The sequence below is a fragment of the Saccopteryx leptura genome, chromosome 3 (genome assembly GCF_036850995.1).
Source record: "Saccopteryx leptura isolate mSacLep1 chromosome 3, mSacLep1_pri_phased_curated, whole genome shotgun sequence".
NCBI classification, from domain to species: domain Eukaryota; kingdom Metazoa; phylum Chordata; class Mammalia; order Chiroptera; family Emballonuridae; genus Saccopteryx; species Saccopteryx leptura.
In genome coordinates, this window is record NC_089505.1 from 363,141,886 (window position 1) to 363,165,861 (window position 23,976).

Below are 23,976 nucleotides of genomic sequence, written 5' to 3' on the forward strand. Positions count from 1 at the left end.
GGGTCCTCTGCATCCCAGTCAGATGCTCTATATACTGCGCCACTGCCTGGTCAGGCTAGAATAATTTTTAAGAAGTGAAGGAAACTTGGTTTGGTGGGCATTTAATGCAAGATATACTAATTTCAATCTAATAGACTTAGGAAGAATTGAAGAAAGGCTAGTACAGAAGCCCCAAACTGGTTGAAATTTCAACCACAAAAGAAGCCTTCCAAGAAGTTGCCATAAATGTGAGCAAAGTTACTATACAAATTCCTAGGAAATCAGGATAGACTAAGGTCCTAACTATGAGACAGATGACACACTCAGAAATGGAAATGGAAGAGAGTTTCTCGAAGGGTCTGTTTTAAAGGTGGGGGCAGAGTTAGGAGGACCAGAAAAGGGTGGTGGAGGACCCCGGGGTGCCATTGGCACACGGAGACCCTCAGAGGGCAGGTTACCAAAATGTAGTAAGAGATAAAGCATGGGACAGGGCCCCCCAGTGGCACCTGCAGACTTGGGCGATAGAAAAGAGCTTCTGCCAAACGTGGCCAAGTACCCTGGCCTCTCTCGCCCTCTGGTCTCCTTCCTTTGGCAACACTCAAGCAGAAACTAGAGCCTTCTTTCCTTGATCTGTAGCCTGGGGACCATATTCCTCTTTCCCTAGAGAGAAAGGGAGCCCAGAAGAAACATGTGAGCAGGTGGAGGATAGAAAGTGGACCTGGACGATCCAACATGAGTCCCAAGCAGCATTTCAGAACTCAGTGAGCTGACCCGTTTATCACACCCTTGTTTTATGCCCTGCAGAAGGTACTTTTTTCATGGGGAAAACAAAGGGGAATGTTTTGTTTTATGAAACATTTTTTCATCCCTTGTTCATGTAATCCTCACAAAAGCCCCGTGAGAAAAGAGGGCAGGGATTATGGTCCCCAGGTTACAGGTCAAGGAAAGAAGTCTCGCACAAACTGGTAGTTACAGAATAGTCATGGAGACGTTAAGTACAGATAGGCAACGTAGTCGATAATACTGCAATAACTACAGTGCCAGACAGGGTCCTGGAAGTATCAAGGGGAACTCTATGTAAAGCATATGATAACTCAACCCCTAAGCTGTACACTTGTAATCAATACAAAATAAAATCTAGAAAATAAAAATAAAATAAATTTTTAAAAAAGGAAGGCTTAAGGGAGAAAAGTCTTGTCGAAGATAACAGCATTAGCAGTGGATGGAGCTCCACGTCCTGATGGCCACGTGGCCATCCAATCTTATCTGTTTACTGCTCAGACCACAGTGCAGAAGTGGGAGTCTAGCCACTCTGTGCGCGGATAAAGGAGCCAGTCCGCAGCACGGAGAGAATGCTCACACATCTGATACACTCACGCCGCCTTCCACCCCGCGATGGTCAAAATGCTTGTTCTAAAATGTGCGTCTGCTTACTTGATCCCCTTCCTGACACCCTGCAACGTGTCTTTTTGCCATATAAGGGCCTCCATGTCTTGACCTCAGTTAACAACTCCAAACTCACCCCTCCCCGGTGGTCCATGGCAACCTGTACGAAGCCACCATCACCAACGACTCAGAGTTGTTTATCTCTAACATCTCTTTCCTTCCTTCGCCCCCTTGTTGCATTTACTGCTCCAGAGACCCACGAAATATACCTGACTTCTGCTTTGCCTCTTCATACAATAGTACCTGCCTTTTGAGACAGTAGGATTTCACTAACCTTGTTTTATCAAGAAAGAAGAAGTTCAAATGGGTCAATTTTCCAAATTAAATATATATTTTTTAAAGTATGAGCTAAATCTCTTAGCTATCTTGGAAGAAAAAGTGTCTCCCCACTCTTGGCTTTGTAGTTGGAGGACAATGAACATCCTTTGAGTCCTGTTCCGCGTGTAAGGGTCATTATTCATTGCACTGCGACAGCCACGGGAAATAGTGACTGCTCTAACACCCTCCCCTTCTTGCATGAAATGCCAGAAGGTGGCCACTTACTGGCCATTCTCTGGCAGGGTCTCTGGATTTTCAGCTTGCCTGAGCTGAGCCCTGTACCCCCTTCCTCTTCGGACTCTTCATTTTCTGTATCTAATCTACTGTGTCTTAGGAAACCAGATTATCAAGTGAGAACTGTTTCTTAAGTAAGAAAATATAAGTACTGCACCAAAGCCAGAGAGCGCATTGCTTTTCTCCATGGGCTTTCTGACATTGCCTTTGACATCTCTGAGGGTATTTTTTGGGGGCCCATTTCCTGGTGTTCAGATGTTTGTCATATAGCCAGTATGGCCAGACAAGTGACCTCTGAATGAGGAAGGTCTTATCAACGTCCTAGTAAATGACTGGGTGAGGTCCCCGAGCGCAGGCTCATTAAGCCGTTCAGACGAATGTCACATCTGCTCCCACACCTCAGGGACACTGTCCAGAAGGTGATCCTCTCCCTCTCTGCCTTCTCAGCCAAGCTGAATTATTGCAGGACACAAATATGTTGGGAAAAGAGCCATCCTGTCATCTTGTAAGAAGCAGCCACTCTTAATTAGTGTCATCCGGGCCTCTGGGATTTGCCCAGTTTTCTCTCATTGACCAACCTGAGAAAAAGACATCCTTTGGTGGTACTGCCCTCAGGCCAGGGTGTTAATGTGATGAAGAATTTCAGAGTGTCCTCCCTGGAGACAGCATAATCAGGCCTTCCGTGAAAGTTATAAATGGAGGGCTTGCGACCAGTAATAAAGAAATGAGCGAGAAAAATCAAATTTTACAACATTCACTGTGTGTTAGATTCTCATTTATCTTCCCAGTCTCGGCTCAAGCTCCACACGGACCTTTCCTGAACCTCTTCTCCCATCTACAAAATGTTTCCTCCCCACTGCCCTGGCTGTTCCCTGGAAACCCCCACGAAATAATTGTGATGCTTCATGAAACTCACATCCCGACGACTCTGACTGCCCCACTAGGCTCTGAGCCTCTATAGGGTAAGATTGGATCTTCTTCACCATTGCCTTCCCAGAACCAGCACAATGGCAGCGTGCGGAAGGTGTTTGATTAACGTGTAGAAGCTGGAGTGGAGCTTGCTTTTATAAAACTTCAGCAGATCCTTTGTTTCATTATTGTGCCTCGGTCCAAGTCAGTCTGGATGAGTCTGTCTCCTACCTGCCTCACTACAGAGATTTGGACAGCTTTAACTTGTGGCTTTCAGGATTCAAGTAGCTTGGGTTCAAAGGTAGGGTCACCATCTAGCAGTTTTACTTCAATCTTTTATAAAAGACTGAATGTGTTTTTTTAAAATTGCTGGCATGCTTTTTTGCAAAAGAAGGTTTGAATGCTTTCAGGCGACAACCCAGGGGCCTCTAACTAATGTCTCTCTCCCTTCACGTGCTCCTTTAAGATGGCTCTACGGAGGACCGCAACTGGTCCTGAACTAGCCAAACAAAAACATGTTCGTTTTTGGACTAGTGATGCTATTTCTGGGATTTATCTCAAGGATGTAATCAGATAAACATGCATGGACGTTCACCACAAAATTATAAACATATATTAACAAAAATCTGGAAACAGCTCAGAGAATCAACAATAATCAAAGAATGTGTGATTGATTCACCCATAGACTAGGCTACTAGGCACCCATCAAAATTTATATTTTAAAGGAATATTTAGCATCATGAGAAAATGTTCACAACATAATGTGGTCAATGCACATTAAAGGATATATATATCTATATATATATATATATGCCTGACCTGTGGTGGCGCAGTGGATAAGGCATTGACCTGGAACTCTGAGGTTGCTGGTTCAAAACCCTGAGCTTGACCTGTCAAGGCACATACGGGAGTTGATGCTTCCTGCTCCTCCCCCCTGCTCTCTCTCTCTCTCTCTCTCTCTCCTCTCTAAAAATAAATTTAAAAATTATAAAAAATATATATATATATACACACACACACACATACACATATGTACATGAGAAAATACAATATATACATATATATATTTGGGAAAGGATAGTATATGCACATACATATAAAACTATACCCTCAATTCTAGAAGGTAGCAATTTAAGGCTCACTATCCATTTAATATCAAATTTGGGTGCTGATAAACACTATAATATTAATTGTAATATAATATTTGTTGTAAAATGTATCCAATTCAGGAGAATTAAGATGTAGGGGAAAACCTAACTTTGTTAGAAGAGAGGAAATAAAGCTACATGATTTCAGATTTAGAAAATAATCCAGTTAAGTAAATGTTAATCGATAATTCAACAAAATACTTGAAAATGTTAAAGATGGTTGTCTCTGGTTGTTTCTATTTTTTGACAGGCTACAAAATTTTCTGAATGGAAACTCTTTCTTCAAGATGCTCAGAGCCTCGTAAAGGGAGCCAGAGACATGCACCAATGTCGGGAAGAATTGGAAGTATGTGACTGTGTCTGCAGAGTTCAAATAGTTAACAGTAGTCAATTCTATGGGCAATAATGAGGTAGCGAAGGAAGTTTTATCCAGGAGTGATGTTTGAAGTGAATCCTCAAAGAGAAGCAGAAACAGATGGGGAGCCAGTTGAGGGAAGGGCATTGCCCAGGGCGGGAACAGCATGAGCAAAGACATGGATTTTTCTGGGAATCACAAACATGTCAAGGGTTGTTCACTGACCACACGAATACCCATGTGGGGTGGTTAAATTGGAAAGGACTTGAAAGATCTTCTTCCCCACCACACAAAGATATTTCAAGACTTAGATGACATGAAACCTAAAATTCAAATAACTAGAACAGTTCACAGCACAAAGGAGGTGCTCAAGAAATAACAATAATAGTAAAAATGAAGACATTAAACTCAGGATTTAGCTCTCCTAATCTACTGTTGTCTTTATGCCTTCCCTCTATCTTCAGTTTTTAAGAAAATCTTTCCCTGTTGGTTGTCATTGTTTACTCTACTTCAGTGTCAAAGCATTAGATGTGAATGCCCAAGAGACCTAAAATTTTAGAGAGCTAGGAAACAACTGAATTTTTGTTTCATCTCTGCTGTTGACTAGTCTTGTGACCTCAGACAAATGGTTTGAATTCCTGGAATCTTGGGAGGGTATGGGGGAGGGTTTCATCTGTAAAATAGAGATAATTATATCTTCCCTGACCTTACAAAATTGAGAGGCTCATATAAGCTAATAATTGTTAAAGCCACTTGTGATATCTAAAATTCTATCCAGATACCAGTGAATATCACTTTAGAAACCACAGGTAAAATGAAAAAGAATCAATAATTTGCCCAAAGGTACAGGGAATAGCAAAATGAGACCGTGATTCAAGCCCTCACCTCTGTCCCTAACAACAGACTGTCACTTGGAGCCCGTGGCTCGGGCAGAAAGGTTGGAGGCAGGGGGAAGATCCTGCAGAGAGGAGGGGTTCTGAACCTCTCTGTTCTGCCAGATCTCATCTGCCCTTCTCTCCAGTAGACTCCTCAAAGAGCCATGCAACCCAGTGACCATAAAACTATGCATAGAAATGCCATTGCTTCTCCCAGGCTAGCAGGCACCGGACCCCTGTATGGGGAGAAGAACCCGTCCAGGCCTGGGAGGCCAGAGTCAGCACCGGTGTGCACAGCCCACCCACCCTTCACCATGATTAACTCTTCCTTCACAGGCCAGGACGTGAGCATTCATCTTTCAGGGTTCTTCAACTATTAGTGCTCAGGATTCTTCTCAGACCATACATCACGGCCCTGGAGGCAGGGGGTGCAGACAAAGTGGTCACTGTGTTGATGTGGTGTCAAGAGGATGATTAATGAAAGTCACACGTGGCCGCCCCACTTCTGACTTACCTAAGCTCACAGAGACGCTTACTCCGCTATTTTTCCTGAGCCATCCTTCCCATTGCTGCTTGTAATAACAGCTTCAGCTTTGGGAGTCTCGTTTTGAAAGGGAAAACACATTGGCATCTCGAACGAGGCTACAGGCTCAACTTTTGATTTTCTGATTACTGCTGCTTTTGTTGAATTTGAAATTTATTCACTCACTCAACACACATGTATAGAGACCTCCTCTAGGCGCCTGGGACACATCGGTAAGCAACACTAACACTAACAAAGTCATTCTCGCCCCGGTGAAGTTTACATTCTTTTAATGGAAGAGAGTGCTCTGTGGCGGGGAAAGAGAGCAGAGAATGGGAGTTAAGCACAGGGGTCAGGGGTTCAGTTATCATTTTAACATGAGTCAAAGTAAGCCTAGTTGATAGTGTGATGTTTGAGCAAAACTTGAAAGAGATAAGGAGGGTTAACCAAGTAGGTGTGTCAGGGAAGAGTGCTCTAAGGACCAGGAGCAGCCGCTGTAAAAGTCCAGGCACGGGAGCATGTCTGAATTTTTTGAAGAACAACAATGAGGCTCGTGACATGGAGGAAGCGTACCTTCGGGGTAGGTACCATAGCAATGAGGTCAGAGAGAAAAGAGGGGAAGGGTCACATGGAGCCTTGTAGGACATGATAGGGACACCAGCTCTTTCTCTGTATGAGATGGGAAGTCGTTGGAAGGCTTGGGTCTAATTTATGCTTTAAAATAGTCACCCCAGCCATCATTTGAGAGTAGACAATGAATAGTCAAGGGAGAGACAGGGAGACCACCCCGGAAGCTATGACAGTCATTGAGATGAGAAATGATAGGGACTTTCTTTGACCCAAAGATAGATCAGCAGGGGGCTGAGAAATGGACACATCCTTGATATACCATACCTCATCGAATTCAAGATGCCAGTGGGTGGGAAACATTCCTAATCTGAAGATATTACATAGTGGCATAATCTTTATCCTACTATCCAGGAAATAAGGGATTCTTGAGATGAATAAAGGGGTCCTGGCAGATTTGAAGTAGGGATAAGAGTCAAGTGGGGCTAAGGATGTCTCCAAGGTCTGTGGCCTGAACAACAGGGAGAAATGGCGCCGTGCTAGCTGAGATGAGGAGTCAGGTGAGGAAGGTGCAGACCAGGAGTACAGTTGGGGATATGTTAAGTGAGAAGTCTATTAAAAACGCAAGTGATCATGCCCTGTTAACAGTTGAATATACAAGTTCAGGGAAAAGGTTTAGACTAGAGACACAAATTTGAGAGTCTGAGGATACAAACAATAATTGAAGCCGAAAGACTGAAGGAGGTCAGCCGGGGATGGCACCCAGACAGGGAGAGATGGTGCCAAGGACAGAGGCCCAGGCTTTCTGATTAAGAGGTCTGGCAGAAAAACAAAACCAGCAGCGGAGACTGGGAAGAAGTAACCAGTAAGATAAGAAGAAACCATTGAAAATGACCACGAGTTCTGGATTGGCTCTGGAGAGGAGAAAAGTAACTTGATTAAAATACTTCTAAAATAGATACAACAAAAATGGCTCGTCTGTGGGCTCGGTTGATAGGAGGTGAACAGCCAAAATGGGGTTACAGTGGAAATGCCCCTCGAAAAAACATAGTGGAGCGGGGAAAGAGTTAGATTGGAGGAGAAAAGATAAGGGAACCACGAACATCATCACACTACTTTTATTAATGCATTTCTTCACAAGCCACCTTCTGCTAGGAACCATTTAAGGTGATTTGTGAAAAATCAGCTTGTTTGTATTGACTATTTCTGACCCTGCAAAGCAACGTTACCTCCCAGCCTAATGTCCTTCCCATCACTTGTTGGGTGAAGACTGTGTCACACCCACATACTGATTCATGAGTCAGTATTCCAAGCACCAGGTCTAGACAGCTGACTGGGACACACTGGGTTTCAACCCTCTTTTCCAGCTTGAAGCCAGTCTAGACACAAGACTCAACATCCCACAAATCAACCCCTCTGGGACCCTGTCTTTAAATCCACAAAATGCAGAAAGCAAGCCCTGAACACACCAGCCATGGGCAGCCCAGCCCACGGGTGCCAAACCTCCCGTGCTATGTCAGGGTCCACGCTGCCACAGAACTCACTAATCCTTCCCGAGTTAGGCAGGGGAAGCGGAGTCATCCCCCCACCCCCACCCCACGACAGCAACGATGGCCCACCTGTGCAGCACCTCTCAGGTTTAAGATTGACTTTCACACCGCGCATTAAAGCACACGGCAGTGTAGGGAGGCCAGTACAGTTGCCACCCGGCTCCTGGGTGAGAAAGCAAAGGCTCGAGGGAGGGGAGGTGGCTTCCCCCGGGCACAGCCAGGAGGGGGCTTGGCTGGAACTCAAGGCCAGGTCTGCAGATGGTTGGGAGCCAGCAGCGGGCTGGGTGCTTGGAGGAAGCTCCCGACAGATAAACAGTAAAAGGCCTGACTCAAAACAAGAGCAAGTAGACAATGGCGGGGCCAGGAAACAGCTGGGGGGAGACAAGGCTCTGCGCAGCGAGGGGCAGGCACTCGGGGGACAGATCTGGAGGCAGCAGGCATGTCCCAAAGGGGGCCCAAACCACGGGCTGCTGGCAAGAGAAGAGCTAAAGAAACTTCTCAACACCTCCAGGGCGGGCACGGCAGAGAGAGCCCAACAGACCTGGGTGTGAGGCTGTGCCACCGCCCGGCTGCCCGGGGCTGGGCTGCTTCCCGGGGTGCGTTTCAGGCTTCAGTTTTGTTTTGTTTTGTTTTTTAATTGAATAAGTGACCTTTATTGAATATCTGATCAGGTGCCATTGTCTTGTACATAACTGAATATCTGATCTTTTTTTTTTTTTTTTTTTTTTTTAGAGAGACAGAATGAGTCAGAGAGAGGGATAGACAGGGACAGACAGGAAAGGAGAGAAATGAGAAGCATCAATCATTAGATTAGTTTTTCGTTGTAACACCTTAATTGTTCATTGATTGCTTTCTCATATGTGCCTTGACTGCAGGCCTACAGCAGACTGAGTAACCCCTTGCTCGAGCCAGCAACCTTGGGTCCAAGCTGGTGAGCTTTGCTCAAACCAGATGAGCCCGCGCTCAAGCTGGCGACCTCAGGGTCTCGAACCTGGGTCCTCCGCATCTCAGTCTGACGCTCTATCCACTGTGCCACTGCCTGGTCAGGCCCTGAATATCTGATCTTTTTTTTATATATATATAAATAAATTTTTATTTTAATGTGGTGACATCAATAAATCAGGGTACATATATTCAAAGAAAACATGTCCAGGTTATCTTGTCATTCAATTCTGTTGCATACCCATCACCCAAAGAGAGATTGTCCTCCGTCACCTTCTATCTAGTTTTCTTTGCACCCTTCAGGCTTCAGTTTTAAACCAGAAAACCCGGGGCCAGCCGGGTTGAGTTGGGCACCCTGGTTAGAGTTCCCGCCCGCTGGTGGCTTCCTTCCATGTGACCCTCGAGCAAACTACTTCCCCTCTTCCCATCCTCCTCTCCACCCAAGTGGGTGTAACGGTGGGAGTCCGGTAGGTTTGCCGTGAGATTTAAGTGAAAAAAACAACAACAAAAAACAAACAAACAAACAAGAAAAAACGTGAAAAATCCGTAACATACCATCTGGCACTTGGAAGGCATTTGATTAATAGCAGCCATTATTAGGACTGGGCTGTGCTGAGACGGATTTCCAACTGGACTTCCTTCCCTCGCCATTCCTGAGGCCCAAGCGCGCTCTCAGCGTCCTCCAGGAACGACCCTCCGGGGAGCGGGGCCAGCGGCCAGCTGTTACTGGTCTTCATAAACACCACGCTCTCCGGAGGCTGAGGCAGCAGGAACAAGGAGCAGGCGAAACCCCAGCTGTGGCCTCCTCCTCCGTCCCCTGGCTGCCGCTTCCAGTTCCTGGGACGTCCAGGACCAAGCACAGCCGACCGAGACTCTGCCACTGGACATGCTGGTCGTGCCAGGCTGACCCCGGGGAACGCCAGGGAGGCCGACCAAAGGCTCCTCGCCCCAAATACCAGGCACCCCGGGCCCTGAGCCTGACCCGGCGTCCCCCACACGGTGCCCCATCCCAGGGCGCTCCCACAAAGACTGCAAGAGGTCTTCAGCTAATCTGACAGCATCGCAGTAGCTGGATCCTGGCACACAGTTCTCCCTAAGCACCCGCTCTGGGAACAGCTTTCTAGTTCCGCCCATCAGTACCCGATGCGTTCACCCACAGCTCCGTGGTGAACGGAGAGCCTGGGCCCCGGATGGAAGAGCAGCCTGTCTCCCTCTCCAGGTGCAGGCCCTGGCCTGGAGCTCTGCATTCTGCTGCAGGCCACTGGTCCTTTGGGCCTCGACTAGCACAGCGTTCACTGCGTTGTAACGCAGTCGTTTATCTACCTGCCCACGGAACTCTCGGGAGGCAAGAGACCGCTCCGTGCTCCACCCACGGATGAGAGGGAACGGAGCACAGCAATCAGGAACCCCACGCCCCGCTGCTAGTGGGTGATGAAAAACGTTCTACAATCGACTGTGGGGACGTTTGCATGTCCCTGTCACTAAACAATACCAGATCTTATACTTTAAATGGGCGGATGTAGAGTAGGCGAATTGGGTCGGTTTTTGTAGAAAAAGAAAACAAAGATCCCGACCACGACTGCCTGTGGGATCTGGAGAGCGTTACCCCAGTTCTCCCGGCCTCAGTTTCCTCAGCCCTAAATCGAGTTCAGACCACACCTCCCTCAAAGGGTGGTGCGGAATTAAATTAGCGCTAGCTTTTACAGTAGTCAGAACAGTTCCTGGAGCTTGTAAAGCAATGCGCCGGGGTGTTCTTTATTTCTCACCTGCGTTTTCCAAGACACGGTTCAGTGCCCGCCCCAGCGAGTGAGCAGAGGGCTGATCAAATGGAGGGTGACAACACAACAAATCTAGGACACACGAGCACCTACAGGACTCCAAAGGGGGGGGTGTGTGAGCCCACAGGCGTGTCCTCCATAGAGAGAGGACAGCACTAAGGGGTCCCATGACCTGAGTTCGAGTTCTGACCCCCCCCCCTCCCGCAGAGCAGGATGACATTGAACGTATCCCTTTCCCATTCACCCTGAGATTCAGTGCTCCCTCATCCGATGGTGGCAGCTGAAAATTTTGTATCCACCAACCTCAAAGGGTTGGGCTGTTTGTTTTCTTTCTCAATAAAGGGTTGTTTTTTGAATCCATGTATATAAACACCCTTTAAAACTACAGAGGAATGTGCAAATCTAAGTCCCACGCAGCAACTGGGTTTGCCTGAAAAATGGCCGGCATTCTCTCCTATGCCAATAGACCCATTATACACTCCCGGGCCCCTTGCCGATTCATCAACGCAGGGACACAAGGTGAGCAAGGACACAAGGTGAGGTCTCACCCCGGCGAGAGGAAGGATGGAGCTGGGTGCCCAGTGTGGTCCTGCTGGGCTGTGCCCCGGTGGGCTGGGAACGCCAGAGGGTCACTGCTCCTTTAAGCAGTGCCCCTCTGTGCCTCACAGATGAGTGCATTCAGACAGCAGCTGTTGCCCTCGGCAGCAAACATACCCAGGGCAGCGTTCCCAGCATAGCCAGAGTGGGAGGTTGAAATCAGGTGGGCCATGACCTTCAGATCACAATCCGAAAGCCTCTACTGCCATCTACTGGCCATCTGGGGGAGTTCCAGTGGCAAAAAAAAAAAAAAAGCCAAGAAAGAATTTAGGGGTGGGGTATCTAAGCAGATCTTCCCAGACACAAGGGAAAGGATCTCGCAGACCCATTAGTGCATGCCTACATCTTCCAAATGGGGAAACTGAGGCCCAAAGAGGTGAAGGGGGGCTTGCCTGCAGTCACACCTCTAGCCCATGGCAACCCACATCTCCCAGATCTTAGCTCTGACCCACCCTGGGCTGTTTCTACCTAAAAGAAGACATGACATGTCAGGGAAGCTGGCCCAGAGGGGAGGGTTTCTGCCAGGCGCCTTGTCCTCTGCACTTCCTGTCCCACCGGCTGCCTTTTGCCCCAACAGCCCCAGACTAGACCCGCATTGATCATTTTCTTGTCCTCCTAGAACCCAGCTGCCTCGTACCACCCACAATCCTTTTCAGGGGGAAAACGTTGACCCATTCCCCTGAAGGTATTTGCTTATTGTTTCATGAACGTGGAGGACAGGAAGCAGGAAAGACGCTGTTTGGTAGACACCCCACACTGCATATACAGGTAAGGAAACGAAGGTGAGGGACCCCAAAGAACTGGCTGGCGGCGGGGGTTCCCCACATACCTGCCATTAGGGTCACCTGAGGGGGCTGCACACACCCCGAAGCCCAGGCCACACACACACACACACACACACACACACACACACACCCCAGAATCTCTGGGGTCTTCTCTCCACACTCAGGTGACTCCAATGCACAGACAGGTTTGGGAGCTGTCGGCTCCCATTCACCCAGTCGGAACACAGAGCCCCGGTCTCCCAGCTCGCTGCCCACGTGTCAGTGTCTGCGTCACACCCTGAAGATTCTTGCCAGCTCCACATCCTACCTCTATTATTAACAACACCATAAATGACCTGTCTTCTGCTTCAAGCCATGCACTTTGAAAAGGGACACTGTTACCTTCCCAAACAGAAAAGTCAAAGTCACTTGCCCCAAAACAAAACCCAAGCATATAATGGAGCACACTGAAACACAAAACATTAATATAAAAACGGATGTTCGTGTAACGAAATCACGTTATCTCCTTCTTCTAACTTGGGGGAGCCGCTGCTTACTGGGCGGGAAGAAAGGGCCCCCTCTCCGCTCCTGACGAGGCAGAGGAAATTGGGAGAAGACGTCCCTTTGAGCAGGGGGTGAGGGTGTCCCATCAGCGCCGCCATGGGCACGTGCACCCTTTCTCAATGTTGTTCTTTCTCCAGCCTCACAACAGAGCTCAGGGGGTGGGGGGAGTCCCACGAGGATCCCGGTGGTGTAAGCCCTGAGCCCAGGGACTGTGGGTTCCTGACCACACTTGCAACAGCATCCTGCCAGCATCTTATCCAACAGCTGGGCACCCTCGCTCATGACGAAGAGCAACAGACATTCTCTGCACATCGGCGCCTTCCCCACGGGCTGGCCCACCTGCTGGAGTGGGAGCGGCAGCTCTCGGCCCCCCAGCCTGCTGACCAGCTCCACGACCCACATTTCCCCCCGGGACTGTCATACTGCTGCTGGCTCCCAACACAGCTGTTTGGCAGAGACAAGTGGCAGATGTGGCCCCCGAGCCCCTGACCACACCTGGCAGAAATGTCCTCCGTCCTGCTGACCCACGGGCAGCTGACAGCGGCTGTCTCCCATGAACAAAAGGAGGGTTAATCAGCAATGACCGGGGATGACACAACGTGTGTCTGTCTTGAAACTGTTTGGGGGATCGGTCTTATTCAACAACCACCGGGAAATACATGGGTGGTCCCATTTTCCCCCAATCAAATAGAATCATCACTCTACACCTTTAAAAGAAGAGACTTGTAAAAAACTAATTATCGCATTCACCTATGGTGGATTTATAGATTTAAGGAAAAGTAGGAAAAAAGGCAAGGAAAGAAGCAAAAAAGCATGTGTGGTCCGTCCCTTCCACACACACACACACACACACACACACACACACGTCTAGACTCTGTTACCCCACGTGTGATAACCCTCCTCTTATCATTGTTTACCCTTTTTGTATTTTTACATAAAAATGAGCTCATGCAAAACACATGACTTTGTATCATTTGTTTCCCATAGCAATATAATAGCACCATCTCTCCAGCATTCAGTGTCCCTAGATAACATCACTTGTAATGAACGCAGACGACCCCATTTACAACTGATTAAGATGAAAAGAGTGAGAGAACTAATGAGTCCAGTGTCTTAAACATCAGACAGAGCTCACCCCACCCACTCCCAAGAGTCAAGATGAGGCGGAGTGAGCAGCCGGTTAACAGTCGAGCCGAGGTGCCCACCCGCCTGGACTCCGTCCACCATCCCCACGTTGCCCTCACAGGCCAGGTCTCAAGCGTTGCCTTGAAAATCTGCATTTTTTAACTTGTTGCCCATTTTACTACAAATGGAACTCCACGTGAGCACCTACAAAGCGCCACCTGAGGTGGCTGGCGAGCCTCATTCAGAAGGACGGGTTGAGGGGGATTTTGCCTCCGTGGGTGACCGGCCACGTGGTTGGATATGTTTTCTTGCTCCAACCTCAACCTTACGGGTCAAGATGGAGAAGAACTCTGAAGGAAATATCTAGAGATCTGGGTTTTATTCTCACCTCCATTCACCAGCCAAAATTTGTGGCCATTTTATGGCCAGTTTATCTGAGCCTCCGTCTCCCCATTGTCATTCTGCGGTTACACAGCCTGCCGCACTCGGCAGGTTCCTGAACAACCGATCAAACCCTGAAGCAGGGTGCACACGGGAAGACACCCTTACGAATTCTTTTATGGCTCTGTCGACGGCGACTTTATCTGACACTTGAAAACACATCAGAAATGTTTAAGGAGGGAAGGAATTCGGAAGCCAACCAACTTTAGATGTTAGGAAACTGACTTTCTGAGAAGTGAGAAGTTTGCTCAGTCTCACTGTGAGTTAGGGACCCAGCGAGTGCTGGAAGCTGGCCTTGGGGTTCATGGGACAATATTCCTTTTAAAAGGCCACCTTTCGAGTCAGGAATGTTCCAGGCATGCTCACAAAAATGTGTTGAAGGCTGTGCCGTTTATTCCCATTTATGTGGCTTCAATGGAAATAAACACTTGCCACTTAAAGTGATCTCTCCAGTCATCCAGTTCCGACTCTGATTTTTTTTTTTTTAACCTACACTGAATGCTTTCAAGGATTGTCTATTCCTTCCTTAACAACAGCTGCCTGAAAAAGAGCAGGGACAAGCATGAAGAAACTTGGGGTTCGAGTGTTTCCCATGCTGGGAGCTCTCTCAGCCCCTCCCAGACACTCCTGACTCCGACCTGAAGTCGTTTGGTCCATTGGTCACATCCCGGGAAGTTGGAGAGCCGCCAGGGCCGGGGGGGGGGGGGGGGGGGGGGGAGGATTAGTTACAGAGTCCACAGAGCGGTGTGGCCCCATCACATGAAAGTCACTTCCCACTTGGAAGGGACTGCAAATTCCTGCCTTCTGAGTGGTGTTTCAGATGACTGGGAGCTGCCACCAGCCACCAGCACAGCAGGAGGAAGTGGGGGGGAGGGGCGAGCCCGGGCATTCCAACACCGGGCCAGAGCGAGACCCACTGTCGCAGAAAACGAGGACTTCCAGGTGCTCCACCACGCCTCGCCTTAATGTAAGGTTTCTGATTAAAAAAAAAAAACAATCAAGGCTCAGTCTGCCTTCCTTCTGACATACCGAAAGCATTTGTCATTTAATAGCACAGGGACTCCCCTGGAGGTTTTCCAGAACCGTCCACGGAGCGTAAACAGGAATGTTGGGATTTCACATATATGTATAATCAGAAATGTGGAGTACGCCCTGTGCGCCCAGCACTGTGCTAAGCGTGTGGCATGTGCTTGACTCATCTATTCACTCAGCCTCAGGAGAGAGGGACCGCTAACACTGCAACAGCCATGGGACCTGGGGCTCAGATGCTGAAGTAACTTGCACAAGGTCAACAACTGGAAAATGACCAGGAGGAACTTTGACCTGGATCTGTCTGACTCCAAAGCCCTGGGTAGATATGGGGGGGGGGGGGGCTCTCATCCCTCAGCCAGACAGAGAGACCTCAGCCACCAGATGCGCGTTAAGGACCTGACCTCTGTTTTGTTGTTTCTGAGGCCATCTCACATCTCACATTCTCAACTGAACTTTTACCGGCATAACTTTCAGAACGTTCCCCTTATGTCAGAGTGTTTCCTTACCCTCAGCTCCTGCCCTCCGCACCCCACAATCCTCCTGGCTCCTACATGTCTCTCTGGGAAGCTGGTCTCGGGCCCCATTCCCATGAAATAGGTCCCCTGACGTCACAAAGGGATTCTTGTCTAACTTCCACCCTTCTAATCAAAGTTGAAGCAGTGTTTCTTGCTCTAATTGAAGTAAAAGAGCGTGATTGTCCTCTGTCTCATGGTACCCTCAGTTACAATATGTGCTTACATCTGGTGGTATAAAGTATAAAACATAATTACATTTTTTTCCTAAAACCCTAGGGTTGGAAGGGGCTGGGAAATTTTATCTTTTACTTCCTCCTGCCTTCAGATGGGGACGCCCCCCCCCCCAAATCGACAAAATGTAGAAACAGCCTATGAGACCTGTAGGAAGAACATTATTAAAACCAAGGCCGAGCAGCTGCCCCAAGTCCCCCCAGTAGCCTGCAAGTCAAGCAAGAACTGGGTCTCCCAGAGAGAGCTCTGCCTTCCACACAGCCCTTTCCCATGTCATTGTGCACTAGTACTAACTGCCTTATAACTATTATAAAGGTCCATGGGCATACGAGCACAGTGTCTTCTTGTAGGCATTCGATCTCATTTGCTTAACATTTTCTGCACTGCGCTAAGGATACGGAAGCCAACAGAGCAGTTCACCCACCTGCAGAAGCTCAGGACAAGGGCTCAGAATCAAGAACCACCTCAGACTGACCTTGAGCGCCCTCTGTGGGCAAAACTGAGTTTTGCAAGCTGGACCGCTGAGGGCTGTCCTACATCTGGTCCATGGGCTCAATCAAGATCCACAACACTTTTATTTATTTATTTATTTATTTATTTATTTATTTATTTATTTATTTATTAGGGTGACATTAATGAATAGAATTTTATAGGTTCCAGGTGCACAATTCTATATTATCTGTATATTGTAGTGCGTGTTCACCACCCCAAGTCAAGTCTCCCTCCATCACCATGTAATCCCCTTCTCCCCTCTTCTCCCACCTTGCACCCACCTTTAAGTACATGGAGCATAAAGGCGACTCCCAACTCAACTCGCCACCCACCAGCTGGGTGGCTGTGGGCAAATTACCTCCACAGTTGAACTCCAGTTTCCCCGTCTCTGCAACAGGGTCAATAATATTGTGCAGTGCGTTGAAAGGTATCCCGCCCGCAAAAAAAAAAAAAAGTCAAGACATGTCCACATCCTACACTTCAGGATCAATGTAATTAAGTTGAGGATCTTAAGGTCCCCCTGGGTTGTCCAGGGGGACCCTCAATCCCGTGACAAGTGTCTCTCTATAAGAGAAGAAGTCGGCAGGAAGCCAGAGGCAGAGATCGGGCTGACGCAGCCACGAGCCAGGGGACACCGGGAGACGCAAGAGGCAAGTAAGGACTCTCCCCCAGAACCTTCGAAGAGAGTGTGGCCCTGCTGACACCTCGAGTTCAGATCTGGCCTCCAGAACTGGGAGACAATAAATTTCGGGGGGGGGGAGGGATTCCAAGCCACCAAATGAGTGGTAATTGGTCAAAGCAGACCTAGCTCCACATCCCGTCTCCTGGTCTGCAGAGCACGGGACCTAGGCTAGAGCGAGCGCTTCATAGTTCGGTGGGTGTTACTCTTGCCCTGACCACACTCTGGGTCGACTCAGGTCTCTCTTCCTTCTGAAGGTCCTCTCCAGAGAGCGCCCGCCTGGCCAAAAACCTAAGCTAAAGGTTTTAGTGTTTTGATTTAGGGTTCCTTATTTAAGGTGTGCCCTGACGTGGTTGGGACATGGTTCAAAATAACAACCCCCGATTTATAGCCAAATGAATCTGAATAGGACCCCAAAAACCTATTTCAAAAATGTGTCACATATGATTCTGATACAAGCGTGTGGTGTGACGTTCAACCAGGACACTGATTAGCGTTCTTTCTGATTCCGCTTGTGATCGGGTCATGGTGGGTGCAGTCTGGCCCCTCACCCCTGAACGTAGCCCTGTTTCCATCTCTAATGACAGGGGCAAGTCCCCGTCGCTGCCTAGTGGACCTAGAACAGCCATGGAGAGGAACTGGTCCAAGGGCTCATGTGGTGTTTGGGGAGCCAGGGGTGTGGGGCGTGCCCCAGGGACTGCCCATGGTGGCAGAGAATGACAGGGAAGAGCTCGTGCCCAGGACCCTGGCGGTGCAGGCTCATTACACAGAGCTGCTCCCTCATCCGTTTTACCATGCTGGAGCATGCATACGATTCTTTTTTTGGAAAAAATGTAAAGCATTCTGATTTTTTTTTTTTTTTAATAAATGTTTAAACCACTGAGATGACACACTTATTTTCTAGACCGAAAACTGAGGTCCAAAGAGCTTGAGTGCCATGGCCGGGATCACTCAGAGAGGGACTGACAGCCGAGCCCAGACCCCTGGACTCTGGACTTGGCCCAGGGCCCGTCTGCTCCAGGAGCCGCCCAGCCCCCATGCCGCGGCCTTGGGGCGCCTTCGTCTTTGGCCCCCCGGCACTTCCTCCCGTAAGCAGTGGGCCCTGCACCTCTTAGGAAGGAGTTCCTGGGCGGGGCGAGGTTGCCCAGGCAGTGCCAGCGGCCCCTTCCCTGGTGGTGGGCTGGGCCGCCCCCTGCCCCCCAGGCAGCCCGGGCTCCAGGCCAGCACCAGAGGCAGTATCATTGCCCGGGGAAATCTTTTCCCCTCCTTGCAGCCCACACACTGGCCTTATCTCAGGTGACGGGGCGTCCAGGGCACGGGACCGTTGAAATCTTTCCTGGAACACAATGGCCAGGCCCATGTTTTCAGAGAAGAGAACGAGGAGGAGTCGGCAGCCAACGATCACCCAGCTGCTGTGAGAAGGAGCCCTTATCTGCTCTGACCCAGCTCTGGACCCAGGGACCAGCACCAGCCTCACAGCACTGGTCACCAAAGCCGGGGAGCGAGAGTCCGCCATGCAGAGGTCAAGATGCAGCAAAATAAACACTCCCGAGAGAGTGGGGCCTCAAAACCTGGGGCCGCACCAGGCCGGCGTACCCCCGAGAGAATGGGAGCCCACACAAGGCTCCCGACATGGGGGGGTCAATACACGGTCGTCAAGTTAGAGGTGCTTGTGCAGGAACCCCCACTGCAGAGAGGGGCATGCCGAGTAAAAGCTAAGGGCCAGTGCGATTCCAACAGTAGTCTAAGAGGTGACACAAAGTACCACCTGGTCAATGAATAACCAGATAAGCCGTAGCATCAATCATTACTAGAAGAGCCTGATCTGTGGTGGCACAGCGGATAGACTGTCGACCCAGAATGCTGAGGTCGCCGGTTCGAAACCCTGGGCTTGCCTGGTCAAAGCATATACGACAAGCAACCAATGAACAACTAAAATGAAGCAACTGTTAAGTTGATACTTCTCACTCCCCCCGCCCCCAACCCTGTAAAATCAATAAATAAAATCTTTATAAATAATAACAATAATTACTGGAAGAGGTCAGAGGGGCATTCAGGCAGGAAAGACTGGTGAGACTTGGGTTAATAACATGCATCATTCATTAAGCACCTACCACCTGCCAGAGTTGCGGCATGTCGTTTCCAGCAAATCCACGGGGTCTGTAAAATGTCTCTACTTCACAGAGGAGGCAGCTGAACCCAGAGGGGCCAAGGGGTCTCCCACAGTCCCTCAGCGGTGGAGGCAGAGCAGGACTGAGGGTCTGTCTGAGCTGGGTCACGCCCTGGTATCCTCAGCTACGGATGATGAGAACCCGGACACAGGCCAAAGAGAGGACAAGTCATTCCAGGCAGGTGGAAAATGCATCTGAAATCAGAGGCAGGAAAGTCAAAAACACCCTCAAAGCCATTAACAGAGATGGGTTCAGTTAGGATGGAAGTTTCTGGAATGGTCAATACTGACTGAGTACTCACTATGCTGAAAACTTTACATGTGTCGTTCCACTTAACCCTCATAATAACCCTGAAAGGTGCAGAGTAGAATCATTCCCAGTGTACAAATGAGATGACAGCGGCACAGAGAAGTTAAGTAACTTGCCCAAGATCACACAGCTGGTAAGTGACAGAGGTACGATTTGAACACAGTTCGGCGTAGAAGTCCTTGCTTTAAATCACCATGTTACATTTGAAAGAGTCAAGCTGTAAAGGCTGGCTGAATTCAGTGTGGCAGGTGTTCGAATTTGATCCTTTTATAAAAAAGGAAAATGAAGTTATAATGAAATGAGTGTCCTTACAAAAACACACCACAGGGAGAGCAGAGACGCTCTCAACAAGAACCAAGTCTGAACAGGAAAGGGGCAGCCACCCCCTCCCCCCTTCCAGTCCTCTGCCACTTTTGCTTCCGCTGTGATCACGTGATCAGAGCAGAAGGGATCTTTTGGCCATGGTGGGGAAGAATGACCGGAAGGAAGAAAGGAGAATCAGCCACCTGCTCGAGCAGAAGCAAAGCACGAGGCCAAGACCTGAGGTGAGGCTGCTGGGAGGTGGTGGACGCAGACGCGGACGTGAGGCACTGGAGAAGAACAGAACGGACTTGATGGCTGATTTGAGAAAAGGGGTTGTGACTGGTCGTGGCTGAGATTAACCTCCAGGGACCCATCCTCTGACCCATGAAACAGGCTCAGAGGTCCTCCTACAGGGGATGAGGCCAAACGACTGAACTGTCTTTTCCCCAGAAAGGCAAGGACAGTCTATGGCTGTGTTTATGCCTGTCTCCCACACCTCTATGAAAGGACATGAGTCCGGGGGCAGGGCTGTCCAACGACTTACTACAGAGAAAAAGACAGGACACGAGGAGAGGCCCCCGGGCCCGCCGCTAGAGCCCCCAGCCTCCCCTGGCATTAGGGAGGACATTACCTACTGTAAGGGTAGTATTGATTCTGCCCGCCCCACCCCCCAAAAAAAGACAACAGAGCTTTGGGAATTACGGAAGTGCAGGGCAAAGAATAAGCAATTGTTTAGGGTGGAGTGTTTGCCACGTGGTGGTCTAGAAGCTCCCCTAGAGTCATCTTAGAAACTCCTCACTCTCCCGGGACATTGTATTGACTCCCTCAACATCCCAAATGAAGAATTGAGCTCCAGTGTAATTAAATACTTCCTGATGGTCACACAACTAATCAGGAGCAGGCACATACTGGTCACTGCCCTCTCCTTTTCACTAGGACAGGAGGGCAGGTCTGGTCTCCGCATTTCACGGAGGTGGACATCCGGACCCGGAAACACCATGCGGGTTAATGGTGGAGCGAGGCTAAAACCCGAGACTCACATCTCGGGCTCAGGGCTAGTGTTGCCTTTCACTGTTTTATTTGTGTAAGCTTGGGGTGCGCCCTTCAAGTTCCTCAAGGAAAAAGAAGGTAGACGGAAACTGATTGGACTTTGGCTGATGGGCACACAACACAATCAACGGTCCAAATGCCATAGAAATGTTTACCTGAAGCCTCTGTACTCTTTTTTTTTTTGTATTTTTCTGAAGCTGGAAACGGGGAGAGACAGTCAGACAGACTCCTGCATTCGCCCGACTGGGATCCACCCGGCACGCCCACCGGGGCGACGCTCTGCCCACCAGGGGGCGATGCTCTGCCCCTCTGGGGCGTTGCTCTGCCATGACCAGAGCCACTCTAGCGCCTGGGGCAGAGGCCAAGGAGCCATCCCCAGCACCCGGGCCATCTTTGCTCCAATGGAGCTTTGGCTGCGGGAGGGGAAGAGAGAGACAGAGAGGAAGGGGGGGTGGAGAAGCAAATGGGCGCTTCTCCTATGTGCCCTGGGCGGGAATCGAACCCGGGTCCCCCACACGCCAGGCCGACGCTCTACCACTGAGCCAACAGGCCAGGGCCTATGTACTCTTATTGATCAATGTCACCCCACTAAATTTAATTTCTAAATTAAAATAAAAGGGTAGACCTTTCCATCTGGACACCCCCACATGCCCAGCACCAAGGATGGCCCTGAAGACATGAAGTGTGTATCCCTGGCTTGTTGGATGAATTGACTGTCATAATTCATCTCTTTGGTGTCAACACTTCACTTCTTCAATCAATTCTTCACTCTGCCCCAAGAGGTAGACTGCTCAAAGCATTGGTTTTCTTCTCTAACAAATATAATTCCCCTTTTCTCTTTCAAGGCTCAGCCCAGAAACCATCTTCACATTGGAGCCTTCTGTATTCTCAACATGGTAACCTTCCTGAGCATGGCCTCTCCCAGGCCACGTGGCTGGTACCTCTACTCTGCACCCATGTGTCTACCCAGCTGCATAGTACATCCCTTGAGGTGCTGTCCTGGCCGTCATAGTACATCCCTTGAGGTGCTGTCCTGGCCGTCTTGGTATTCTTTAAAAATGTTGATGAGTGAACACAGAAAGGGATGGATGGATGGATGGTTGGCTTGTCGGTTGGATGGTTGGGTCAATAAATAAATAGAGTGATAAGAGGGATGAAAGAAGAAGTATTGGGACAGAGAAATCAAGCAGTTGTACAGTGGAAAAATCAGTGGACTTTATGTCAGAGGCTCCACATTCTATATAGAACTTGACCTCTGATTTGCTGTGTGATCTAGAAAAAAATGCTTCCCCTCTTTTGGGCTCTTTTTACTTGTGTTTAAAAATAAAAATTTAAAAGCACTAGAATCGCTGCAGCTTCCTTTTCTCCAATTCTGTGAATGAAAAGCCCCCACCCACCCCCCCACCCCCCACCCCCGACAAACTCAGTAACGGATGTTTTGCGCCTCCACCCTTGAAAACGGCGATTCTCCTTAATCAGCATCTTATCCGAAGCCACCCCTCTGCCTCATCCCCACCAGGAGCACTGCTATCTCCTGCGGGACCTCTTCGGGCTGTTTGTGAACAAAAGCAAGTATCTTATCTGGTTCCCCTGTGGAGCACTGTCCTGCCCTTGGAAAACATGAATGGGTTTGCAGAAGACAGCGGCCTCTGATAGTCGTCCCACCCTAGGGATGCCTAGAGAGGCAGCTTGTCTTTCTTAGAAAGGTTGTGCAATTTCATGCTACTATCAGGGCTGACATGGAGGTGACTCCTAGCCGGGGACCCTTCAGCAAAGTTCAACTTCGGGTCAAGTCAGTCAGGGGCCCCTAGCAGCTCCGGGGCAGAGGATCCACAAGGAAGAAATTCCGGGACGTTGCCAGAAGCTAACAACAGTTCCCAGCTGTTCCCAGCTGCCTCCTGCCATTGAAGTAGTCTGGGGTGGGGGTCTTCACACAGACGCAGCAGAAGGAGGGGTCAAGGGAACGGCCGCGCCTCTGGGCCAGGGTGGAGAAGAGGCCAGTGGGAACAGACGTCTCTTTGTTGCTGGCGGCTCCCACACATGGCCCGAGACCCCTGGCAGAGACCTCCCTCTCCCTGGACCCCCGGGGACCTCAACATCAGCTGTCTGGATGCTCTGTCCTGTGTAAGGACTTGCAAACCTCTGCTCCCAGCTTGCCTAGGGCCAGGGGCCTTCCCTGCCATTCCTTTCTGAGCACGTGCTGTGAAACTCTCGTATTTAAAAGGTAGTTTCAGGAATGACCTCCCTCGAGCAGAATCAAAGCAACACCCCGCTGAGGATTTTGCTTGGAATGCCCCCTCCATCCCCACTCTTTGTCCGGCCAGCTCCGACTCACCCTCCAGTTCTCATCTGTGTCTTCCTCAAAGCTGCCCACCTTGCCTGCCCCCCACCTGCCAGCACCTGCGCCTCCTCCCGACACACTCATCCCTGGTTTGCTTCCTCTCGGGACTCAACGCGTGCTGGTACATTGTGCATCTGTGGAATGACTGTGTCCCTCACCACGACTGCCCCCTCACGGTGGCAGAGGGTGGCTTGGTTCTTTTCATTACCATCTACCCAGAGCCCACACCGTGCCTGTGCGCCGTCTGTGATCACTGCGGAGTTGTTGAAAAAAAAAAGAAGTAGCTTCAAGAGTGAATGGATTACTTAATACAGAAGACTATTATCTTCAGAATCCTAAAGAGAAAACCTTTAGACTTGTTAAGGGTTGTGAAGCCCTTCATACATGGAACCTAAACTGTTTCTTTTGAACAAAAATACGGCCACATAGATGGTGCTTTTCCCTCAGGGAGTTCGCAGGCTACTGGGGAACCAGGCCTGAAATATGCAGAGTGTGAATACACTGCATTCTCGTTCAATCCTTAAGTGGGGGGAAGTGTCAGGACCCACGTTTGACCGAGAGGGGTTCTAGGGCCCGGAGACTTTAGGTTCCTGGCTCAAACCACAGAGCGAGTGAGTGTCGGAGCTGGAACCCAGGACTTCTGAATCCTCTCAAAGAGATGGTCCTGCCTCCTGTCCCGCCCTTCTTGACTTGGACTGGCTTTTTCATTCTTCTCTTTGAAAGCAGATGGGCCCAGCG

At 49.4% G+C, this 23,976-nt stretch overlaps 1 long non-coding RNA gene across 1 annotated transcript; it reads left to right on the forward strand.

Moving 5' to 3' along the window:
* Positions 1-19,993: 19,993 nt before the first annotated feature.
* LOC136398086 (uncharacterized) lies at positions 19,994-22,232 on the forward strand. The gene is made up of 3 exons (XR_010749986.1): positions 19,994-20,089; positions 21,743-21,888; positions 21,923-22,232. It is a non-coding gene; the product is annotated as an uncharacterized lncRNA (long non-coding RNA).
* Positions 22,233-23,976: the final 1,744 nt, after the last annotated feature.